The sequence below is a fragment of the Anticarsia gemmatalis genome, chromosome Z (genome assembly GCF_050436995.1).
Source record: "Anticarsia gemmatalis isolate Benzon Research Colony breed Stoneville strain chromosome Z, ilAntGemm2 primary, whole genome shotgun sequence".
In the NCBI taxonomy this organism is placed as follows: domain Eukaryota; kingdom Metazoa; phylum Arthropoda; class Insecta; order Lepidoptera; family Erebidae; genus Anticarsia; species Anticarsia gemmatalis.
The window spans coordinates 11,324,242-11,345,250 of record NC_134776.1 but is presented as its reverse complement, the minus strand read 5'-3'; the positions used below and the strand labels follow the sequence as shown (position 1 = coordinate 11,345,250).

The 21,009-nt window shown below is 34.2% G+C and overlaps 1 protein-coding gene across 2 annotated transcripts in view; it reads left to right on the top strand.

Moving 5' to 3' along the window:
- Positions 1-2,126: 2,126 nt before the first annotated feature.
- The window catches only part of LOC142986511 (UNC93-like protein), a 74,470-nt gene continuing 55,587 nt past the window's right edge, over positions 2,127-21,009 (top strand). For both annotated transcript variants that reach the window (XM_076135027.1, XM_076135026.1), the window contains exon 1: positions 2,127-2,366. The gene's annotated coding sequence lies outside the window, so the exon portion shown is untranslated. The remainder of the gene's footprint in view (positions 2,367-21,009) is intronic.

Genomic DNA, 21,009 nt, shown 5'->3' with positions numbered 1-21,009 from the left:
CATAAAGTTTTAAGAAGGTGGTTGGCTTGTGTTATAAAAGGGTTGTTGAAGTCGATGGTAAAATGAGTGGGATACGAACTCACGACCTCTTGTTCTTAAGTCGAATGCCTTAGCCTCGGGACCATGGTGAAAATGGAAAAGCTAAATGAGTGGCCTGAACTTTTTGCCGTGTCATGCATTCGGTTATAGAATTTAGTTAATATTATCGCAAAAACGATTCCACCATTTTATTTGATTCTGATTTAAATTCGTAATTTGAATTCCATTTCATACATTAATGTCTAAAAAGAAGATAAAAATTTAAGGAAATTTTTTTGTAAGTAGGTATTAATAAATCAAAGATACAATTTTCCTTAAGATGTTTTGACTCAATTAAGCCCCGACATTCTAAGCATTTTAAAAATCGATAACATCATCCGCCAATTTTCTAAGAGTAGCAACGTAGCAGAGTTGAAATTGGGTAAATTTTAACATTTTATTAAGAAATTATTAAAAATAATAGTGTGTTGTGTTTAAAAATAACTAACACAAGTAATAACAGTACGGACAGCGCATGATCACATTTATAATAGCGATTACGGTGTCCTCCAACTAGTTGCTGTGGAAAAGTCCAGGGGACAATGCATGCGCTTTGATTGATTCCTTTCATGATGACAGTAATAACGCACCGAGGGTTATTAAGCCAATTTAAAAATATAATACTCTTTGCATTTAGTTCAACAATATGTTGCGCTTATCCATGAACACAATAAATGAGTATAACCTACAAATACCGACAACAAAGAGATGATTACAAGGTGCCTCCTTCCTCAACATTACTGCAGTGACAAGCTTCTTTTTGACAGCAGCTAATGACAAGGTTTTCCTTTTACATAGAAGAATTATTATGACTGGTAAGAACTTCTGAATAGTACCTACGTAGATATCTTTATCTATTGGTTCCATCGCGGTATACACTTCAAACACCTTTTTAGCAAAAGACTTAAACCATCCTCCACCCCGTATTTGTGCTATCATATCATAGCATTCCTTGCCGTAATGAAATGTATATAAGATCGTTATTGAGCAACAAATTGTTAGACTTAATATGCTCGAGATAGGCACTCAAGGAACCAAGCTTCAAGCTGAAAATGGGCTCAGTATGAATAGTAGAAGCCTGGCGTGGGAACATAATAGACGTAAGAGACGCCGTTGTGTCTAGTCATTATGTTGATTGTTAATAAGGTCGCGTTTCCCTTAATGTAGTCGACTTCCCTTATCCAGAACCCAACCCCTACACTGCTGCGATGTTATTAGGAATGGGTGACACATCTTATAATTGCAGCATATTGCGCAAAAACATTCGCCTTTGGGTCTCACGTGATTGTAATGGAATTATTTGTTATCCCGAAGTTGGGATTATGAGTCACTGAACTAAATATATTCCCCACGCCACAAATATGTAACAAACAATATTTCTTAAGGTAATTTGCAATTTTGTGAATTATACATCTGTTTTTTGACACTATAAAGGTAGTCGTAGCTTAATCTCAGATTGCATAATTATCTTGTAAATTGTTAACTTGAAATTTCAATAGCAGCAACAAAGTTATTTCTATTCTTTTCAATCCAGAGATCCCCAATATTTTTTAGGCAGCTTTTATCATTAAAAATCCAGACCTCCAAGGTACATTTGTCGTCTTTTTGTAAGCCCATCTTTTACTTCTTTGATACTGGGTGAAGCCAGCAGTATCTGCTTTAAGTCTGGTGCTAATACTAAGTAGGTTTTTCCATGTTGCAACTCTTAAGTGATCTCGTAGAGGGTAAATATTTGTCGATTTGTAGTTTTTGTTTTAGCTGTGATCATTGTATGTAACAACTATTAGATAAATCTAATTTAATTACTTGATTTAAACTCACTCGTTTTCTTATCCCTTAAAATAAATTAGCTTGAAAGGAAATGCAGTAAAATATTAAAACAAAGTTATGTGAAGTGTTATTGCAGAAATTGTATAAGGAAAAATGGGATGATATGATTAATGAATTTTCAGGCTGTGGTTCGTGGTCACAGGTTGCGGCGGCGGGTGCGCGGGCGCCGCGCCGCCGGCGGGGTGCGCTCGCGCTTCCATAAAGTGGCCCCCGCACCTCGCGGCCTTCAGTTCAAGCTGAGACCCGCGAACGCCAACACGGTTTCGCGACGCCCACTCTCGCACCGCACCGCCGAGCCACAACACGCGATAGTGTTCACTTGTGAACGAGTTGCGCGCCCTTTCTCTCACGCAGTGTGATCGTGCTTCGGTACGTGAATGCAAAACCGGACTACTCTCTTGACACGAGACACCTGCAAGGAATACGCAGCGGTTTGGACATCTGAAATTTTTCTATAGGTGAGTTTATTTTAAAATATTTTTCTCAGGCCCAGCGACTGTCTGCAATTGCGAGTTCACGTCCGAAGTTCGATGTTACTTTCCAAAAGACCCGCACCTCCTTGAAAGGAGCGTCGCGGCATGCGCGGCCGCCTTCACGAGTCAACGATATCTGCGAAACTTGCAGATTATGCGTTGGCGTTCCGCGGAGAGTATAGCCATCGTACAGCTTGGATCACCGATTATCTGCACCTCGTACTTCGTGCGAGTCGTACTGTTAAGGTTAACAGCTCTGACGGTATTTGTAAATATTCAGTGGCCGCCGTTGTAACTTCAAAACTAGCTACGGCGCGATGAATTCTCTGTCTGCCTTTTCTAGATATAAGATTTTTTGTTCAAAAGAATATCTGGCGTCAATACGGTGAAAAGTAGCGTTGGATTCGACGCGTATGTTTGATTCTTTTGTTCGCGCATTATCCACTCGCGACTGGTACATTCAAGACCTATTTTAATAACATCAATACCATAGCGAGACGTAAAATTATGTACGAATATAATAAAAAATATGGCGGGTGTCTTTCAAACAGTTAGGTAATTGTAAATATTATTGTAATAGGTAATAATATTGACATGTAAGTCCAACTATGTCTGCGGTTGACGCTTGCATTATCTAGTACGTGGATATCTAACATTATTGTACACATTTAATTAAGAAATAATTAGTGTAATGAAAGATAATGGGTACCAAGTCGCTTTGTTTCTGTGCAAACGTATTCCCAATAATTATATTCTTGCAATTTATAATAGGTGTTTAGAAACCTATGAAAGTAAGGTATATTAGTAGAAGAATTGGCATTAATAATTGGCTCGTTACAAAAACGAGAAAATTACATGTTGTTTCTACCTAAAGTCAAACTATATTCTTTGAACAGGTGATACTAAAATTCTGTATGAGTACATAGCAGTTATCACCTAAAAAAATATATTTATACGAGTTAAATTGTAGATCATTATGTTCGAAGGTAAAATACATTAGTCAACACGTCTATAACATATCTAGATAACAATTAATTACAAGCAACAGTTAATAGTTGCGAAAATGAGTCTTTATAGTGACGGTGTCAAGAGCGTCGTACAACGATATTAAAAATCGATTTAGAACAAATATGTTCAACCACTACAAAATTTAAAAAAAATGAATACTCGCGTTTTTTTTTCTGATTCAACTAAGAAAAGCATCAATAACTAAAATCTAAAATTTAAAAAGGTTAAACATTCGTTATTTCTTAAAGTCCTTAATTTCACCAGTACGACAAAATGGCGTCAACCACGTTCAAAAGACAAGAATGAATTGACCTATATAGTTTAAGGAATATTCATCATAAAACTGAAATTAATAAAATGATTTATTTGAGAAAACAATAGGATAATTATTGTTGCAAGTAACAATGAAATTGAGACAAATACGGAAAATCTCGTATATTACTTATGTATTGTAAAATAAATAGGCTTCTTAGTCATTCATGTATTACCTTGCTCAAAAATGTATACCTAGAATAACCAATTAATTAGATGAAGGAAAAACATTTATGTGTGAAATCAGTTATTGTTCTTACTCCGAAAATAATAGGTCTCATTTATTACAGGCTTATTTTTAGTTCTAACACATTGTTTTATAAATGAGGGATGAAATTCTAGGCACATAATATATTTTCGTGAAAAATATTGGTTTCCGGCATGCCTTTAACAAAATTATTATTCGCCTTCTAGACTTCTCAAGTTATTCAACACCATTGTCCCAATAACTGTCGTATGAATGGTAATACTGACTGAAAATAAGCACAATGTTATCGGTAAATTAAATTGAGCAACTCAACTTATTAATGATAGCAATCAATATACATAACTGAATACAACACTTACAAATCGACTAAGAAATTAAGAATTCTTTAGCAAAAAATTCAAACGTTCGTTTTTAACGTTACTAAATTGATACCTATCTCATCACCTGCTAAAAAATGTATACTGACTAAGACTCATAATTATTAATTTTAGTAAGCAAGTTTAGTGTTCAATTGTGATTTTAGGGTTTAACATCAATGTAAATTTAGTTTTTTCCCTATACAGTGTCCTTAGTATAAAACAATTAGAATACAGGTCTTTGGTCTATGTTATTATACAGCGTGTGTCGCAAGCAGGGTGACGCTTGAGGACGTGTTTACGTTCCGTCTACGATTTCGAAACCTCACCAACATAACAGACGCATATTTTCGAAGGCTTCTGACCATTTTTATCAAAACATCGTATGAGACAGTAATTAATTTATTCTTATCGACATCTCGGCGACCAATCTGACGTGAAAATGATACTTTTTATACTCAACTAGCATTTATTTATAACGGCGGCATTAATCTATCGCAAGAAATACTCAGATCAGATATTAAAGGTACTTAGATGATTAATGTCGCGGCAATTAAATGTCTTATGTATATTTATACACAGTACACGAGCCACAGTTATCGTTTGGACGAAAATCGTTTAAAAATAATGCGTCGCTATTTCAAATTAACTGGATATAACTAGTTCGATCTGGCGGCGCGTTGGTCACTTTGGTGGCGTGAAGAAACGTGGAGGTGGTCAGCCGTTACATAACCCTAGAGTTTAAGTTGTGCTTAAATAACACTAAACTTAATTGAGTATTCATCTGAGGATGAAAGCGGCTAGGTGTGTTTTAATTAAAGCATTTTTAGGATTCTCCACTTGTTAGCAGAGACTTATTAGACAGTTGTGTGCGAGATTTCTGATTATATGCGTATATTTTTGAACACTTTTTATACTTTCTTAAACAGCTAAGCAAGAAAAAGGTCGAGAAAAACGCTTATAGTTATTATAGGTTTATGTAATTAGTAAGTAATCGTTCGAAGTTAATCCATCATTGTTACTTTGTTCATGATGTAGGAGCTGTTACAAAGAAGCCATGATAGGAAAACGATTCCTGTACAAGCGCTTACATAAGCCTTAACGATCATTTCGCATGTCGGCCCTCTGAGAAACGATATAACGTCAAATCCATTAAACAAAATACGCGACGTTTTCTTTTTACAACCGTTTTTGCCAAATTAATCTGGTTTTTAGTAACACCGTAAATAGCATGTTACATGTACAGAAAATGTTAGATTACTTACGTGGTTAGAATGTGGAATGCCACCTTTTGCTATTTAAAACTAGCAAGAATAGCCTGAAATTAAGTATTCTTATTTTTTAAGGAAAATCTCGAGCTTATTATTAGTTATATGCGTGTTTTTTATAGTGAGGTGTAGGTGTATAATAATGTATGATTTTAGAGAAACATTTAATTGTCTTTGAGGAAGCTACATCGGTCGTTTTGAAGGCGTTGTCGTCGCGTTTATCGCAGCCCTAGGTCAGCAGTACGTGACAGTGCGTAGCTAGGTCACTAGTGCTAATGGGAGAACATAAATATTTACCTACTTACTACCTATACATGTTTACTTGTTTACCTGTTGTTAGGTGTAATCAATGTTCTACGTGATTAATTGATTTAAAAAGGGTCTTTTTGGCGATCAAAATAATAATACCTGCTCAAATTTATGAATAATTTGTATTAATTTGCGTTTTAGGGTTCTCTAATCGTGTAAAGCGCTATTCTTTTTAAAGTGATGAATACGAATGGCGCTATGAATCACACCATTAGATTTCACGGTACATAATATTTCATACTCTATCTACTTACATGACGTATTCTAAAACTGTAAGTTGACACTTTTCACCTTTACACGTGCTTTAAACATACATTAAAATATTAATATCTCTTTCCCAATATATTATTACGAGTATCTTTTTTCCTTCTTAGGGGTTTTCCCAAACATTCGGGGCCGCGACAATATGTGCCACTCAAAAGTGTATGCCAAGAATCTTGAGCGAGTACGACGTCTATTATTATTTGAACACAAATTCAAGTTTGAATTTTGCATACTTTTGCATGATTGACCCCCGGTTACTGAGTACATTTAGCGGTAGTTTATTTATTCAATATCGATTTCTTATACGAGTTTTAACGCTATTGAATAGATAAACTACCGCTATATGCACCTCAGAAACCGGGGGTGAGTCTTCTTTATAGCGTCAAGTGTTTAAGTTGAGTTGCATTTTACTTTGTCTTTTTTCTACATCGCTACTGATGATAGAAAACTAAATTATGACGGTACTTAATTAGTCTACATTATATTTTTAATGACAATAGACAATGAACATCATCTTACTAATTTTCAGTCTTAATGTTTCGCAAGGCTTATACCGGTATTCTATATTACGTTAAACGTGTTATATTATTCGTCCAATTAAAACAAAAAATTCGACGCCATTAAAGGAAAATATGCCAGTCATCGTGCTTTTTTTATTGATATTTCCATATCTCTGACTATTTAATGTAAGCTAGTTTAATTTATTAGTACCATTATTTATTAGTTGCTATAATGTCGGGGCTAGTTTTTTTTGTACAAATATTTACACAGAATATGATATATCTAATAATAATTATGTTGAAGATCTCCGATGTACGGAGAGTATGAATGATATTCTGTACACACTCTTCGCTTGCGTTAATGTAAACCAGAGTTGAGTCAACGTGCACTGACAAGTTCGTGTTTACACCAGCACAAGTCCTCGAATCAATTGATATTCAATATGTTTCAATGATATAAAATCAGCTTTTTTTGCGGCCGCGACACATCAATTGAACGAATAGCAAAAATGACTCTCGTTTCAGGACCGGACGAACTCGCATGTTTGCAACTTACGTTATTCTTTCTTCAGCAAAATTGTTTATTTTCCAGGTTATTTTTGATCTTAAGAACACGCCTATTGCTGGCTGGAACCGGTCTCGAATGTGGATGCCGAGATAAGCTAAGGAACTGGTTATTTGAGTGCGTCGCCCGTATGTGGATTTGGCAATGTAGGCAAATGCACTCGGACACTCAGTCAAGGCTCCAGTTATTGAAAATAAACAAGCGATATTTATATTGACCTATTTAACCGTAGCTAAGTGAGCTCAATTGTTTTTTCCCACCATGGATAAATATAAAATAAATTAAACGTGTTGAACAAAACGTGCTTCTTGTGCCATACGTTGTACTTCAAGTGGAAAATATATTAACGTGTTCGTTACACAAATTACAAATTAACTACTATTAGTTGAACATAATATTGACATGGTTGATTTCGGTACAACGCCTTTACGAGTAAGATTATGCATATGAAGTGGCGATTCTGAGGGGCTGCGACTGACGTAAACAAAATAAGAGAAATCATGAGTCTTCGAGGCGAGGTGTCTCAAAAAACGAATAACATTCAAGAATGTTGTTTGGACTTTATTTTTGAGAATATTTTTTAAAAGTTGGTGTTTATTCTCGGTTTGTGAACAAGGACTTGGTTCGAGTCGATTCTTGAAGTGTGCTTTTTTCCTCGCGTATTAGTAAGTGGCGCCGCAAAGAACCGTTAGTGATCTTACGACAATATCCTGTTAGCAAACATCGTGATCAGCGTTTCTAGGTTAACTTACGTTAGAGACGAAAAACTCGTCGGTAAAACTTAAGCTACCGCGACCCAATTTATTTTAGTATCTGGTCATTTATCATTCACGCAAATGAGCTAGTAATGTTTGCAAATCTAATGTACATCCTGTATACCGGTCCGCTTTTTTACTAGAAGTATCAAACTTATAATACAGTTTAGACACATCAAGTAGAAGAACTACTTCGTTTTTGAAGACATTAAACAAGATCAATATTCACATTCATAAGCACACAATGCTTGAATGCTACACCATATTGGGTGTGTATTTTAGCACTTTTTCTGTCTGCGGACTGAAAGGGTCCTTCGTGCTTGTACTGACCCATTCATCGTTTTCTTTGGCCGCAACCTTCACGTGAGACATCTGCATTTCTTGTATCTCCGGGGGCTCAATCTGTTCATCTAGGTCAAGGTAGTCCGTTGTGTTTAGCACATACAAGTAGCGAATTGACAAAATGGCACAATGTCGTCATGTCGTGTACGTCTTCGGTCAATAATCTGTATACGTTCATTGTGCATCGCCCCATGTAGATATTTGTGAGTTGTCAAACACGTATGACCTGTCCGCTTTCTCATTAACATATAAACGGTGACAAATCGTATCGGCCAGAATTGTCGACGGTGGAACCCTCGGGTCTGGTCACCGGTGTACTCCGCACGGTCCGACTAATTAAGCGATAAGAGTTCACTGCTAAGACAGTTATGCTAATGAATAGTGAGAGATAGGAACAGGTTCGAGTCCGCCGGCATCATTAACATCGGCCCTTATCGTAAGTTCATTAGTAAGTGAACGTTCAGTGGGCAGTTATTTTAGAATAAGCAGTTTTACATAATGGTACGATTTATTACGCAGACGTAGTCATCAAATACGATGTTATTAAATGATGCGGTTGAATTAATTTATTGCATAGACGTTTATTGGTTTTCGTCTTGCAAGGTCACAATTTGGATCTGGTTAATTAATAATTTGTTTTTTGAAAACAAGGTAAAGAAGTCAAATGCTTTACCTACAAGATAGATTAGTAAAATAACATGTATAAATTAAAAAAAGGTACTGCTCCGTTCTTAGTGGTTATACAAGTAAATATTGATGATTAAAATATTATACTTAATACTTTATTTACCTACATATTTAAAAAATGTTGGGATTTTCATTAAGTTGTTTACATCACTAAGTGCACCAATCACTGCTTGTTTTTTAAACAATGTTCAAAAAAATATTTCTGCGTAGCCTGGGTTTTGTTAACTCCCTAAAATGTGCAGGTTTAAATATGGTCTCAAATTTTAATAAAACAATGCGTTAGAATACTAATTACAGCGGATAACAACTATTGAAATAACGTAGATTATAAAAATATTATATGCGGTTATTTAATTTGACGAATTAATTAAGCTACGTAGGTACTCGAAAGAATTTAAAACAAAAATCCTACCTAAGTTTTATTAAAGCTATAGATAAATAACAATTTGCCGTGCGTTTTTACTACAGTTTTTTTTTAAATATTGTATTGTAAAAACTAAAACTGAATACAAAATATAAAAGTATGAAAAGTTCATCTACTCGCAAACTAAGTCAAGATAATATCTTCCAGGACTCACAAAACCAGTTACATGATCATCGCACCCTCTTATCGATTTCCTCAAGGTCAGCAGTTTGATATAAAATCGATGTTGACCCCTAATTCGCGAGTTCACAACATCATAAATCAATACAAGTTCACCCTTCAATTTCGTGCGAATGAGAGGTCATAATTTAAAAGAGATAGAGTGAGGATTATAGGGGGGAAACTCAGGAAATTATTTGGCAACGTGATATCAAATGGGGAACGCATTTTTTTCAAAGATGTGATTTATTATTTTGTATCTCTTATCATGATGTTTAATGATTTCGATTGATGTTATCCGCAGAACAATTAACAGTTCTAGGTATTGAGTAAACCCAGCGTTTTGCCTTTTAAAAACGATTTAACATTAAATTTAATAAAAAAATGTCCTTAACATTAGCTTTTCTCGTTTGCGACACAAATAGAAGCAAACAAATCGAGATTTATTTCATAAAAATATCAACTTGTTTTAATTCAGTAGAATAATAAATTTTAATGTGTTTTGGGTACATAAATATGTTTTTTTGGCCGTTAGGTATCCATTACTTAGCAAAAACAGTTTAGATAATAATCGAGACATACTTCATAATGATATATTATCAAGTTATAGAATAATTAGTAAGGTTTAATGTATTATTTATTTATGGGCTAGGCTAATTTTAAGCATTATCCATAAATACCTCATTAACGCGTAAATAATAGTTACAACTATTTTGTCACCTAACGGCTAAGGTAACGGCTCTATTCAGAATGATTGACGATTTTAAGAATGACTAATTTAAAGGGACAACCTTCAGACGACAGCGATTCGCCATCTATGCCTAGTAAAATTCTTCGATATTTTTCATCGTAACAACAAGATCCTTGATCAAAAATCTTATTATAAATCCAATGTGCGGTCTTCTTAGTAATTTTATGCCTTGATCACCTTTTTCTATAAGCTACATCACCTTCACACATGCGAAGGTCCTTTCGACCAAATTCGATTGTGGACGGACACCGCCGAGACGCATAATTAAAAACTAAAAAAAAACTTCTCACTCTATAGCAACCGAAGTTATTGTTTGACAATGAACCTTTGTGGTTTTGAAAAAAATGTATAGAGTCGTCAAGTGGGTTGTCACACGAACAACGTTTTGAATGAAGCTGTTACGCATGCTTATATTGTCCAAATAGACTTCACGCTACTGGTTTCTGTGTTAACCAGCTAAGGACGTATTGGTTGGGGAATATTCCGATTTTGCTTGCATAAATGAGACTATGAAATTATCTGAGCTATTTTTCGAAGATTATGATGACATGTTTACTGATTTTTATGCCTCTGATCTTTTCAAAGTTACCTATAAATGGTTTAAATGTTGAGTTTGCAATTCGACCCTATCTCCGTGTCCAGCAAATGTCAAAACAACTCGTTTGGTGCAGAGTCAAGAAACGATCCCCTCTGTAAGTGCCACAAGGACGTTGAATACGACGTAAATATCTCAGTTAATATATTGTTTAAATGGCCAAGTGTATATTGGCCACATAGCTAAGATCGAACTGCCTCTATCTAGTTATTAATTGGCCGCTTATCTCGGCTCGGCTATTAATTGTAGATTTTTTACAATGATTCCGTTCTACTTCCTCGGTTGATACAAGGAAGTTTATTTAGGTCGCGTCGGCTTCATCATCACTGTTGGAAATATATAAGACTGTGTGAAGATTCCTATGTATGGTTTTGACATTTGTTTTATGATAAGTAATTTATGGCCTTGCCAGTGGTAGACAATCGTGGTAGTATCTTACAGGGCTTCTAACACAACCTTTGATTTTTTGTGGTTTTTCGTGATTTACTAGATAAGTAGTAGCGCTTCAAAGTTAGTTTGGAAGTACAAGTGAGTATGTTATCCCAAAACTTTGTCATAGTTATTGTAACCGTTGCATCCTTTGTGTTCGGGCTTCCTTAGACTCTTGGCCTGTTAGGTACTCGAATGTGACGATAATCGAACAATGGGTGTGTAACAAAGAACTCATACACTTGAGCAAATACTCTGATTGTTCCTAGACTCATCCACGATCGCCGCCGTCACTAGAACCTTACGACTGAGATTATCGACCGTCAATGAATATGCAATCATACAATGACACCAGTCTCATCTAAAATTAGATTTATCACATCAACGTCACTGTTAGTAGTTAATTCAGAAGCTAATGATCAAACCCATTAAAATTGCTCGCAGCGTTGTCCAACATTGTATCCAATCTTTCGAGACTAACCTAGATGCGTGGAGTTACTTACATACCTCACGTTAGTGATTCCAATGATTAAAACTCAATAATTTTCGTTGTCTAAAGTCCATTACCGAGTTTCGTTATTTTGCACAACATGTGCATGGTTAAATATTTAACTCTAATAACAGGTAATAAAGTTTGCAATGTCTGCTGGTGATAAACGTCTTCGCTATAATTATCGTCCATAAAAATATTGAATATTAATATTGTACAGGTATTCGAATACGATGGCAAATCTACCGACCATTATGTTTCTGAGAATTAACTAAGTAAATTGACCGTTTGTCCACAAAAGCAAATGACGGTGTTTAAAAGAAAACGTTCAAAGAAAGAAGTGCATATTAGTGGAACTGTTGTCCGATAACGTCTTGGACCAGTTTACTGAAAAACGTTGACCACACTTTAGCTTTTAAGCAAATTAAAACGAGTCGACCATTGAGCCGACCCGTATTTACTTGCGCGCCCTCCTTTGCCATTTCTGCTATCTTTTATCTGAAACTGGCGAGCTATGTAACAAATATATTTCAATAACTGGCGTCCACATAACACCTATAAAAATATTTGAAATCCTTTACGGTTTGGAACGTGGAATAACGTAGAACATGGGAAATACGCTCGTTATTCCGCCAAATAAGACAGATTATAATCGTGTATAGTTCGGATACTTGAAATATATCATTATAATTATTATACAACAATGGCAGTTATGCACGAATTTTAATTAAAGTTTTTCAGGAAAATATTCTTTATAACCGACAATGTTAGAATACTTGTTATATTCTTGAGAGCTAAGGTCATGGTTTCAAAGTGGATTATAAATATGTCTTATTGAGAATCATCCCGATAAGGCTAACAGGTTCTAATCCAATTATATGCTACATAGTTTCCTGCTGCGCACTCGTGGAAATTTATTAATACAGGTTTTGTAAGGCATTACTAATGTGTTATTTCACGAGCTGGCATTAGGAATGAATAATAGTGTAGGTATACTTTAAAATAATGTTAATCACTTATAAGAGATATAATCATGATATTTGGTATATTTCATAAAGAACCAAAATAATAGTCGACAATTATCCCAACTCAATTATTTCATAAACTAAAGTTACGTATGTATTATCATCGACTATAAGCTTGTGTTTGTATAATGTGACGTATAAATATTAGCTGCACCAAACAAAAGTGCAGTTATCAACAAAATGAGCACAATCAATGATTGAATTGCAACTTAAAAACAAGTACCAATTTAATTTTAATCAGAACTTAATCACCGTAACTTTTAAAGCTCGAAATGTGTTTTCGAGAGTCCCGTTAATGTCCGTACAGTCGTTTTTGATCAGTGATCTGTCATATGAACGAAATGACTGCAAGAAACATGTATCGATTCTTTAAGAGATAGAAAGAAACATTTATTATGTAGCTGCCCCTTTCTTTTTACCTTTTTGTTATCCGATGTATTTAAAATTAATGTTTTTTCTTTATTTCTTTATTACTTATACGCCTACGGGCTTGGATTCCTTATCGCCTTGAAAATCAATAAGTAATATCTTCAAGCATTGCTCATAGAACAGGCACACCTCGACATCAAACATTACCATATTTATACACAGTTATTGAATGCATAGATTTTAAATGTGAAAAGTAAATACAAGGAAGAGGGTGACCGTTAGGCACAGATAAATTGACATCGTTTTGAACGGCTCGCGTAGATCTGTTATAGATACTATTTATGTTCCTGTGACATTGATATGAGATGTAGGCATTTATCTAATACCTATTGCAATTTATATTAATTGGATGTGAGGATGAAATGATTGTGGTTGTCCATTCAAGATGATCAGTCAATCTAAATAGGAAGTAGAATAATAAAGTCCTTTACTTCAAATATTATTGGGATAGGTCAGGATCCAGGATACGGTTTTCCTGTCATCGAAAATTTCTTGAATTATTTTTGCATATTGTATTTCCAAGTATTATTTGTAATGTGTGCGTATGTAAGTCACGTTGTAGATGTCGGTTGATGCTCGACTGCCTTGTACGATATATCAACGATAAAAACGTCGAAACTAATCGTCGTAACGACTCTTTATCGACCATTTGCATTTAATCGACGTTTTGGTATTCTGTCTATACATTTATATTTTACTTTTCCTTTTGTCAGCTGGTATTACCGCTACTGTTTGATTTGATATATTTATATTGTGAAATAAGACTAATCTGTACATTACAATAATAAATGCTACTATGAATAATCACACCACGTTTTTATAAAGCTTCTTTTTAAAAATTGTTGACAACTTATTTTTTAAATAGTTATTTAATTTCAAGACATCTGAAGGTTACATTGTATCAATATTGAAGTACTTTTTACCATAAAATATACTGCATTTACCTATTACTTCTGGAAACATATCTCGTAGGTAAGATAATAACTGCAGCTCGTCGAAGTAAACAAAGAACAATAAGCGGCGCAAATATTAACTTGCATTTCGTATACACAAGTGCAGTTACGTCAAATTGAATGACCGAATTTCTCATTCAAATGTTCGACCTTCTTATTCTTGGTAAAAAATATATTATACATATTTTTTGTACCGACAAATACTTTTCGCTAATAGTCTACATGCCTTAATATATTCGTACTTCCTGCAACCAGTTCGCAAAAAGTATTATCCTTTTTGATTGACTATGACGTGTGCAGTATATTTTCCTTATTTAAGTTTTTTTGGTTCTTGCGTGTCTTTCTCTTATTGGGTTATTGACAGTGACGATATTGGGCTTCTTTAGTAAATAGGTTCATCTATGGAAACTCTGCTTTGTATTTTATAATCAACTACACTTCTTAACTTGATAGTATTTAAAAATGTGGTAAGATGAATTCGGTTGTAGAAATCTAAAGGATTTGAAAAATTCTATGTACGTATTCGATCGTAACGGGATAAACGGGAAAAGTAACAAGAGAATCTGTGTTTACTATTATGTCTTCTTTATTCAATATTTCGCCATCTTGAAAGAATATGATAGTATGATATTTTTTGTACTCTCAGTCTCTATGCCCAAAACCTTCGTTTATTTATAACTCAGACGAAATAGCATTAAATTTTCGACACAACTCCAGCGTACGACGCGTGAATTATATTAAAACTCGATTTCAATTCGAGAGTCATTTTAACATGTTTACTTTATTTTCTTTGGCGCCTGTTAACGTAATAACGGAGGAGTGTGTTATTAAATAGCATATGAAGGTTCTGTATTCATATATTTGGACATTTTTACCAACTAACGGACAGGTGACAGCCGAACAGCGGGCGATTTTCAACTAAGACCCCTGTATTTTGTTAGCTATATTAGATTTAGGGTAAGCATAACCTTTTCGTATCAAAATGCTTAGTGTATCTTATGTAGTTCACGAAAAGATAGAGATATTTGTCTTGTCAAATCACAAGTCAACATCTTATAAAATGTTATATTCAAATCAGTTGAGCTCCGGTATTCTCTCTTAAGAATTTGTAATAGGCGACAATTTTCACTTGGAGTGAATTTCGTGCACGTCTTATCGAGTGAGAGGCATACGTTAAAAGTATAAAGTATGTATAAACTCGTTGTAAACTGTCGGTATCTTCTACGGAACCCTAAAAATAACAGTTTACTGTCGCTCTTGCTTACCTTGTCTGAGTTTAGTCAATGACAGGTTTTCAGGTGACCGTGTCACAACAATGAATTTTTGACCCAATAATGTTTGAGTTTTAGTTAAATATTGTATGATAATACTTATTCGTGTTATTCAAATCTCCCGTACGTTGTTGATTCTACAAGACATAGATTTGACCCAAACGTAGACTACATAAATCAAATGAGTATTTATGACAAACGAATGACTATGGTAAGTAAACCTACACAGTATCACAAAAATAAATCCCTTGTTTCTCATACTGCACGCAAGCAAAGAAAAACACCTAGTTTGTTGTCATCATTGAAAAAGTTTTACTAGCATTTCGTAGATAAGTAATAAATTAAATGTCGACCTCGAAACCACTAAAAACTGTAAAATACACAACAATTAATTACTGACATCGACTGATAAGCCTAAACTAGGACCACCATATCCATTAAAAAAAAAACTGTACGCGTTCTTTATTTTCGTATTTGGGTATTTCTAATATTGACCAATACATATTTGCATTCAGTCAACTGTGATACAAAGAGATGACCTTTTAGCAGATGATTCTAAATTGATGCGATAACTTAACGTCAATATTGGATTGTCAATTGACGGGAGCCTTCTAATCATTACCTACAAACACATTGAAACACCATAAACTAACATGAATTGTCCCGTTTTGTTGACATATATACGTAAGTAGAACCATGAATGGGTTTTGGGATAGGTCAAACTTACTATGAGTAGTAACGTTAGTAAAAAAAACGCAACATTTTCTTTCAGTGTTGGTAAAGTATTGGTTTTCCTTGCTATTACGTTCGAACTTATCAAGCAAAGGAAGTTTATTGCATATTATTATCGTATTTTTTTCGTATTAAATTAAGTATTACCGGAGACGAATCGTAAATATGTTTGCATCATAATTTACAGCTTCAATCGTAATTCATCGATTGCATATTTTATATATTTTACAACATCATTCAGGGAAAAACGACGACTGTTTGTTTCATGATTAGCGCCACAATTATTAAGTATTTACTCTTTTTATTACAAGTAAAAACCGCTACATCGATTCTTTAGCCCGTATTTCTTCATAAACGCACGTCTTGAATGCAACGACATATATTTTCACCGAACATCTTTAAATGTTTAAAAACGTCTACATATGTTACTGAAAACATCGTGTTATTTGCCAACCGCTACGTCATAACTCGACCAAGTGTTCTTGCCAAACAAAAATGACACTTAAATATTTGCTATTATATATCATTTTCTTTTTGTAACGTTCTAGGAGTCGTGGAAAATAAGCTTTACAAAAGACGTGACGATTGTGTTGTACAAATAAAATAGGTGTATGTTATGAATGAATAAACTAGGCACGTGCTCACATGAAAACTAACAAGAAATAATTCATACATGGTTTTAAATCGGCAGCCGAACGAACGTTATCACTGAATACTTGTTTCACGCATGTGTTGGAAACCATTTTTGGAAAGAATTGTTTTAAAATTGTTTCTATACTGTTACTAGGTCGTCCTTTTAGCTGTGAAGATATATGTACATATGTATTGATTTCTATGAAATACTAAGCAAAAAACTCCGATTTGAGCTCAGTGATGTAGTTATCTCCAATTCCCAGAATATGACGTTAGCGATAACTTGTCAAATCTAAGCACGGCAAATTAAACTTCGCAAGTAATTTAAAAATAAACGTCGTACCATTCTTGAGGAAAATTATTCAGCAATTTGTTTGACGGTATTCCAAAATAGACGGAAAACATGAGAAGTTTTAAAATAATGGCTTATTTGAACGATTAACGAAGAAGAATGTACAAAACAAACGTTCACAATACTTAGCCGTACGTAATTTAACACTTTTTACTACTAGTCCAAGTAAAAAGTGTATAATGCGTTGGAACATGTCAATTTAGATGACTTCTTCATTCTAAAAATACAAAATAATAATACCACAAAATGATATAATCTAATGCTAATTTATGTAACTGAAAATAATGATAAAAAATGTTCACATCAAAAGCTGTAATAGTGTTATAAAATAATTTATATCTTAAATAATTTAATTGTATATTTTAGTTGTTCCACTAGTTTATTAGGGTTTAAAATACGTCTTACAAATTGTGTAACATCGATAAGGTATTTAACAATCGCATTACTCATAATTTGTGTATACCAATGTCATAATTTTATAGTCTTTTATATAATATGCAAAAATGTTACATTCACGTACAAAAATATCAGCGTATAATCGTATTTACAATAATCGTGCAAATACGATTACTTGTGACGTCACAAATTAACAATACAACGCCTGACCTAATTCTGCAATTATTTTTCATTCGCTGTGACGATCTGAAATCATAAAACTAATGATAAGCAAGGTTTCATTGTGGTTTATCAAGCTCAATCAATTCTGTTTACAAATCCGCGGCTAAATGGTCGCGTGTTGAACAGGACGCGTCTGCTTTAAACAAATAATATGTCCTATAGTTTAATAACATCTCTAATTGTTCACTTACTTTGCTGGCTTGGTAACTAGTTAAACAAAGTAACGCAATTTCCTCTACAACGATTAGATCACCAATCGAAATTATACCTCATTATTAATCAATTATCAAATAACTGAACAAAATAACGGGTTTTATAACATAATTTCAGTGGTCATGAAAACTACAGCGAACGTTTCAGAAGCGTTACGTGTTAACACTTACCTAACAACAGAAATTGTTTATGAAAAACCTCACATTACGAGTTTTCACGTTCATTGATAACAACAATAGCAATACATTATACAGGCCAGACTAGAGCTCAAACGATCCGTATCCGGTGTTAAATTTCCTTATTTATTTTTTTACTATCATCGTTAAAAACGTTTCGAAAAGGCCCTGACTTACCAACATACAGTTAGTTTTACGTACTTATAACAGTATGAAGATAAGAATGTTGAGTTTTTAGAGGTCGCATAATGTATTCTAAATTGGTTGGCGAAGTGAAGCGTCCGGTAATAGCTCATTTGGGCGTAAAAATAAGTTGATATGAAAATATAGACGAGTAACTAGAATACGTTGTTACATTAAACTTTGCTCCCAGACCATACATAGCGATGATATATTGTTGATATAAATGCACATATGTAATTATTGCTACGCCAGAGATAAGTATTTTTTCTAGTATTTATAATTGTGTAAATACATAAATCGTGCGCAGGCTCAGGCAAACGCACACACGACGACAGGCATGATTATTATCGGAAAATATCGTTAAGCCTTGAATAACTTTTTCTAGAAACAAGTATTTACGTAATTTACCATTCGTCGTGTTGGTGTTGACGCTAAGTATTACATTTTTTACGTCACATCATTCATAAAACAATAGGGTAGATGATTCTCTAAAACGAATGGTGGGTGTAAAAACACAACAAAAACATGAAATACGTAATTCCGGCGCTTAATTTGTGGTGACCGTAAAGTCCGCAGGTGTTTATTTCAAATAGTTGTTGTGTTCGTGTTGCCGTATCTACAAAGAGTAAATAATTTTGTATGAAACGATCATCAGTCACAAAATTGTCCATTGCCACGAACTTTAGTAAAGAACCCCTTTCGTTGGCCTTCGTAGGCTCTATGACGACAAAGCACGCTCGTAAACAGTATCCTGGTTAAATTCTGCGTAAACGACACAAATTACATATCATTGGAACTTGTTCATTTACATGATTAAAGTATATCTTCGAACAAGCTCTGGTTCGATTACACTTGCACGGTTATCTTGATAATTACGCATGAAGGAAGTGAATATCTGTTAGACTTTATTTATATGCAATAACTTTGTGTACGAATGCCGATGGAAGATATAAATAGTATTAAATAGCACCTCCGGTGACCATCTACTTGACTATGTTAAATGAGTGGCGTAGGGATTTCCTAGCGAATAGAAAATGGCAAAACAGTTTTAAAACTCCTTTCATAAATCTGTATGTCTTGTAAATGCCTAAAATATAGTCAAATTCATAAAACGAGCCTCTTTGTGAGGTTGTTGATTTCTCGACTGAAGCGAAAATGAAGCCTTACATTATTTAAAGTTGGCTGAAACAGTTAAAGTATGTTGTATGAAAATTATTGTCAATAATTGTCGTTGATTGATAACTGATGATTGATATATTGATTTGCAATGTCATCTTCGCGGTAAGGAAAATGCAATTGAGTCTTCATTTGTTATTGCAGGCATTTATTTAGTCCAAGGTAAATTATGCACAAGAGTAGCAAAAATATTACCCTTAATTATTCATCGTTGGGTGGAATCTTCATTACCTTGAACCCAAAGTATTTCGAGTTCAAGATCACGTGATTTTGTTAAACTTGAATTGCATTAAAAAATACGTAACCAACGTAATTATATTTTATAATAGAACAATTAGAATTGAAAATAAAAACGTGCACATACTTTATAACATTTTTATACAATGCGTAATTGTTCATATACTGTGTTTCGTTATGATGTAATATTGTGTATACTCTTGTAAGGCCAAATGTAATCTTAAATCTTTATGGGAACTTTTACTGCTTCTCTTACTTTGAGAAAAGCGTGTTTATTGTTTGATAATAATGTATGTACTCCTTACGCTAGTATATTAGATCGGCTACCCTGTTAGCTGGAAACAACTCTGTTAGCTGTCGTTAATAACTATATCAACGGTATCTAAATTGCGTATCGCGTTAAGTATTTTTTGCGTGCTTGTATCCGGGAGCGACAGAAAGTTGCGTGCGGATTGCTCTTTTTACCAAAATCGGATGTCAAACAACTCGTGTGGTTCATCGTACCACGTGCAGTCATTGACTCCGGCCGATTGGCACCCCATTGTACTTCGTGATTCAACTTTAAGTTATTGAGAAAGTCAGTGTACGTACGTGTATGTGCTTTTCGCCCTGAACGGTACTCTGCAACCTTTTGGCCGGAGCTCAATTACAATGGTAGGCGTGATCTACGACCCTGTTACAGTGAAATATGTCGTCGTATCATCGATTTATGAATCACAAACAACATTATTGTGTAAGCAGCCCTTCGCACCGACATATTTGCTCATTCTTACAACACAAAACATCAAACAACTATTAATGCGATAATAAGGAAACGAATATTTAATACAAAAGATATTAAACACATCTATTGGTACTTGCGCGTAACTGTTTGACCATTATCTTTTTTATACGTCTAATAACTGTGTTTATGCTCAATGTCGTCCCAAGCGATGATGTCTCCTTCAACTCATGGGAAAATCTTCAAAGGTGTTTGCAAAAAAACGTACTTTAATGTAAAAACAAATATTAAGAATAATTATTAAGGACACGTGAGCCAATTGTGTGATTTTATTTCGGAAAATATGTGTTCATCTCATCAAGATGGACGACAGGAAGTATAATTGTATGCGGCTTGGTAAATAAGAATTGATAGACGAGTGATGATAAAAAAACAATTAAGACGGCTAGAATGATTCTACGAATTTACACAGGCATCTCAAGATTAT